Below are 6000 nucleotides of genomic sequence, written 5' to 3'. Positions count from 1 at the left end.
ATATAAAAAACGTAGAGTAGGACTCCCCATACGAGACTGCCTTGACGTGGCGGGGTAGCTCAAACAATTGATCAATTTTTTGCTAAATGTCTCATTTTTGAATACAGATTGAAACCTATGTGTGTTTTCACACTTCTTGTATTACGTTCTGACCACAAGCAGCGCTGGCTTCTCCCCCTCTTTTTTAGCAGAGAAATATAGGTATTGTGGTGTAATGACTACTGTGTCCGCTAGGGGGTGCTGTGTGGATGTCCCAAGAGAGAGGATGAGTGGCAGAATACTGAGTGGCCGTTGTGTATCTCAAAGTGGGTGGCTTTGAGATGAAGGCTTGGTTATGTGCTGATTAGCAGAGCTGATCTTTCGTGCCTATGTGTTACGGAGAAGCCTTCAGGCAGCTGGAGAGATGGGCGGGTTCTAGCTGCCTACAAACCCACCCAGGGGTGTGTCTGAAAACACCTGTATTAAAAGGCTATGTGAGTGTGTGAAGGACCTGTGATGAGGTCATAGTCACGTGACCCGGTGGGCGTGGCTGTAGACCATATAATGTGGCTAGGGTAGGTCACATGTGGTGAATGCTAGGACCTGATTGGTCTAGTTGGGAAGGTCCCGTGAGGAGAAGGATCTCCTCACTAACAGCCTGTGGAGCGGCTGTGCGTGTGCAATGGCGATGTGTGCCTGAGAGCCCTTCGAGGGAACTAACGTATGCGATGGTGAAGCCGCATAAGGAACCCCTTTCGGGTGAGATAACGCTGAGGCTGATTAGCCTATACAATGGACGCTATGCTGATATGAACTGTATGTTGTATATTGCTGCCGTGCTTTATGACGGTGAATAAACCTCACGGACTGATATGGTTTTATGGAAAACCCGTACCGGATGTGATTTATTTGCTGCCAAGCGAGTGTCCCCCAACCATGAGTGACAGCACTACCTCACATTTGGTGGAGAAGCTATGGGCAATATTGTAGCCTTGTTGCTGGGAGCAACGGATAAGGACTGCAAAATTCGGTGGCAAAGAGCAACGCTGAGCCAGGAGGGCTGACGGTTGTGGAAGCCGTGTGATGTGCTGCTGACCGGCCACGTGTGAGCAGAGCCTGTGACGGCCTGCAAGTGGGGAAGCCACTGTCCGGCTGTGGTTCTGGAAACTGTGGGGCGGCCTAGTGAGTAAGGCACTGTCCGGATTGGTGAGCCCAGTGCGGCTGCTTCCCCAGGAGAAAGAGACTGGTGATTGCTAGGGTGCCTCTGCGGAGAAGAGGTACCCGAGGACCTGTGTGGGCAACACAGGAGTAATGGAATGGCGTTCGTGTGGTACTGACCTGGGTCAATGAGTAAAACGGTGACCCGTGTGGCCGACACAGGTATCAGACAGGTGTTCGTGTGGTACTGACCTGGGTCAGTGAGGAAGACAGTGTACCTGGAGGGTTCAGTGAGGAAAGGTCCTGGAGGGTCAGCTCTGGGAGCAGAGTCGGATCCCAGGAGCACGTGGTGTGACCTTGGACCTGGTGAGGCACGAGTGTTGGGCAGTCTCAGGCGGAGACAGATGTCCTGAAGAGCACCCGCCGAGCCCCTGGACCTGGTGAGGCCGGTGTGTGGGGAGACCCTGGGAGGAGGGTTGCTCCCTGAATCGCACCCGGTGCGCCCTGTGTGTTGGACGGTCTCAGGTGGAGACAGGAGCGTCCTGAATAGCACACAGTCAGGACACGTGAGTTTTTTTGTGGTGTGTGCTTTTTTTCTTCTTTTTTCTCGACTCAGCCTGCGGTGGCTCAGTGGGAGTCAAGAAGGCGACAAGTGGCTTGATCTGGCTCAGTGGGGTCACGAAGGTGACAAGCGGCTTCATGAGGCTCAGTGGGGTCACGAAGGTGACAAGCGGCTTCCCATGGATCAGCGGGTCCACGAAGACGGCACAGAAGGAGCTGCAGTGACACCAGCCGCTGTGTGTGAACAGCAGCCGGAGGTGCCGGTGATCGGTGACAGCAGGAGCTGTGGTGGTGCCAACAAAGACTTGTGTGGTATCGTAAGAGACAAACTGGTGGTGTGAACTGTGGTCTGAGAAGACCGGTATAACAGACATGGGGAGATCCCGAAAGGGGGTGGAGTCCCAAATTGGGGTGGTAACCCAAAAGGGGGTGGAGTCCCAGAGGGGGGCGGTGACCCAAATTGGGGTGGTGGTCCAGAAAGGGGCCGAGTGTGAAGAAATGGCAGCACTGGTTGGCTCAGTGGGTATGTCTGGGAAACCGCAGTGTGCGTGTATGTCGTTTCCAGAATGTGGGTTATACTTTCCAAAGCATGACGGACCGCAAGTGTGTACTGTGATGCTGCACCGGGAAGGAATCTCGGGACGGTTGGACTCCAAGAGTCAGGTGACTCTGGTAGGAACTCCTCTCACTTTCTGTCTGACTGAGAAAATGGCCCAGGTTCGCTGTAAACATGGGGTCACGGTGAACTATGTGCTAGACAGAGTGGTGTTTGAGGGACCCGGAGGCAGTGAGTGCCAAGGTGGCGGGATACCACCAGACTTAGTGTATACCTTGGAGGGGGGCCGGGATATTGTCACGTTGGATGACCTATGGTACGAGGATGGAGACGTTCCTACTGTTGGACTAACCAATACGAAGACGCTGACGCCTCCTAACGTGGACAGGCCAGACGTAGGGGCGACCAGAGAAAGAATTGCGTCAGATGAATTTACTGACCTGACGTCACCTGAAGGGTACCACAGTGTGAATGAGAATGGTGTGGTAAACAAAAAGAGCAGAGCTGACACACGGATAGAGAGTGTCTTGGGGGTTCACCGTACGATGTGGTGTGACGGTGATGTGTTGTTGCCAGTAGCCACCACTAGGACAGAATCTAGTGCTGTGCTGACTGAAACTCGTGACAAAACTGACGCTGACCTGGTGGGTAAGACGGCGGAAGTAGTCACACGGTTAGTGAGTAACTGGAGGGATGACTTAATCTCTGGGGGTGACTGTGGCTCTGAGAAAGAAAGGGAGCACAGAATAGAAGGGCTAGAGAAAGAAGTCTCTGAGCTCAAAGGCCACATGGTAACGTGGCAAGGACTGAAAAAGGCCCTCAGAGAGGAGGTGGATGAATGTGTCAAACGAGAAAGAGTCCTGAGACAAACGGCCGAGCACAGGGTCGAGGAGCTCAAGAAAGAGATCTTGGCGCTCAGAGGTCACCTGTCCACCTGGCAAAGTGTAAACAAGAACCTCAAGGAAGAGATGGAGGAACTCAGAGGAGTAGTTAACAGTCTTCGGCGAGAGAAGTTGGATGAAGACTTACCGCGGGTGAGTGCGAGTGATAATAAGACAGAACTGCCAGTAGCCATCATGCCAAAGGGTCATGAAGTGATCCCATTGTGTGAAGTTGGTGAGTTAAGAACTAAAGAAGTCAGTCACCCGGTCGGGGCAACTGTAGTGGGGGAAGTGTCCGTGGTAAAGTCAGAGCCTTCGGTCCAGGAAGAGAGCAACACCACGACCTTCCAGTGTGTGATTGATGTACCAGAAGACATGCAAGAAGCCTGTGCTGAGGAAGGTGTGCATGAGGCTTTCAAAGAGGCGGTCAAAGCCTGAAAGGTGCACTGGGCACCTGAGACTCGGCAGTTGGTGATAGTATCAACCAGAGAAGATACATCAAACCGAGTAGCTGTCCTGAAAGAGATGCATTTCCAGTGTCTATGTGTCAAACAATTGGTTAGGCAGAGTAATGTGAAGGCTACTCGACGCCTAGAGATAGCAAGAGAGGCTATGGATCGGTTGGGTTTGCGGAAAGATGTGGTTCCGGTACCCAAAGCTCTGATTGGGAGAATCATTGGAAGATCCGGGAAGGTAATGCAAGACCTTGTGAATATCTCCGGTGTGGTGAGGGTGAGGATCCCTCCTGATGATGAAGACCAGGTATCCAGTGAAGTGGGTAGAATTCCCATCATGGTGGTTGGCTCCGCGGAGAGCCTGAGAGACTTTCGGATGCTCGTAGAGTATCGAGTGGGGTACCTGCAAGAGATTGAGCAGTTGAGGCAGGACCGTCGGTGAATTAATAAAGAAGTATGGAATACCAGGTGGCGGCCGCCTCCAACCCAAGATGTAAGGACCCGAAGGGTTCCTCCAAGTAGTGACATGGCAGGTGGCCGAAGAATGTCAGCAAGTGGCAGTTTGACGGGCCGTGCGAGGCTGAGAGACCGCAGTTCCTGTGAGACGCTGAATGGGTCAGACGCAGGCCAGACAGTAGGACCGATTAAGACTGAGGACCGTACCAACCGGGAGAGCCGGTCAGTGGGAGAACGGCCAGGTGACGAAGCGCACTCTAGGAGGGTAGTGACTAAACAGTGTCTGACGCAGACAGACTGCAACTGGAGGGTCAAAGACAATGACCGATATTTTGACCGCTGGGGGCGGGGGAGGCTTAACGCAGAGATAAGGCCATATGACAGATGGAGACGGTTCTCTCGACCTTGGGGGGCAAGGTTTAATGAGTGCCCAGTCTCGAGATCCTGGTGTAAGATTGTGTGTTCAACCCCACAAGTTTGAACAGAGGGGCGGGGTATGTGGTGTAATGACTACCGTGTCCGCCTGGGGGTGCTGTGTGGATGTCCCAAGAGAGAGGATGAGTGGCAGAATACTGAGTGGCCGTTGTGTATCTCAAAGTGGGTGGCTTTGAGATGAAGGCTGATGTGCTGATTAGCAGAGCTGATCTTTCGTGCCTATGTGTTAGGGAGAAGCCTTCAGGCAGCTGGAGAGATGGGCGGGTTCTAGCTGCCTAGAAACCCACCCAGGGGTGTGTCTGAAAACGCCTGTATTTAAAGGCTATGTGAGTGTGTGAAGGACCTGTGATGAGGTCATAGTCACGTGACCCGGTGGGGTGGCTATAGATCATATAATGTGGCTAGGGTAGGTCACATGTGGTGAATGCTGGGACCTAATTGGTCCAGTTGGGAAGGTCCCGTGAGGAGAAGGATCTCCTCACTAACAGCCTGTGGAGCGGCTGTGCGTGTGCAATGGCGATGTGTGCCTGAGAGCCTCTCGAGGGAACTAACGTATGCGATGGTGAAGCCGCATAAGGAACCCCTTTCGGGTGAGATAACGCTGAGGCTGATTAGCCTATACAATGGACGCTATGCTGATATGAACTGTATGTTGTATATTGCTGCCGTAGTTTATGACGGTGAATAAACCTCACGGACTGATATGGTTTTATGGAAAACCCGTACCGGATGTGATTTATTTGCTGCCAAGCGAGTGTCCCCCAACCATGAGTGACAGCGCTACCTCACAGTATACAATGGCAAAGATTTCACTTCTTACAATACATGAGTGATAACTATTGTAAATTCTACAATAGGTCATAAATCAGACAGTATAGTCCTTCATACAGTATTATGGGCACCACATAGGGCTTTATACAGAAATAATATGCCCCATGTATTGCTCCATACAAAATAATGAGCCCCACATATTGCACCATACAGTATAATGAGCCCCATATATTGCTCCAAACAGTATAATGAGGCCCATGTATTGCTCCAAACAGTATAATGAGGCCCATGTATTGCTCCATGCAGTATAATGAGCCCCAAATATTGCTCCATACAGTATAATGAGCCCCATATATTGCTCCATACAGTATAATGAGCCCCATATAAAGCTCCAAACAGTATAATGAGCCCCATATAAAGCTAAAACAGTATAATGCACCCCATATAATACTCCATACAGTATAATGAGCCCCATATATTGCTCCATACAGTATAATGAGGCCCATGTATTGCTCTATACAGAATAATTAGCCCCCATGTATTGCTGTGTACCATATAATGAGCCCCATATATTGCTCCATACAGAATGAGCTCCATATATTGCTCCAGACAGAATAATGAGCCCCATATATTACTCCATACAGTATAATGAGCCCCATATATTGCTCCATACAGTATTATGGGTACCACATAGTGCTTCATACAGTATAATGAGCCCCATATATTGCTCATTACAGAATAATAAGCC

Source organism: Dendrobates tinctorius, unplaced genomic scaffold (assembly GCF_039654945.1).
Source record: "Dendrobates tinctorius isolate UK_male_01 unplaced genomic scaffold, ASM3965494v1 ptg000006l, whole genome shotgun sequence".
Classification (NCBI taxonomy): domain Eukaryota; kingdom Metazoa; phylum Chordata; class Amphibia; order Anura; family Dendrobatidae; genus Dendrobates; species Dendrobates tinctorius.
Note: the sequence above shows the minus strand (reverse complement) of the source record.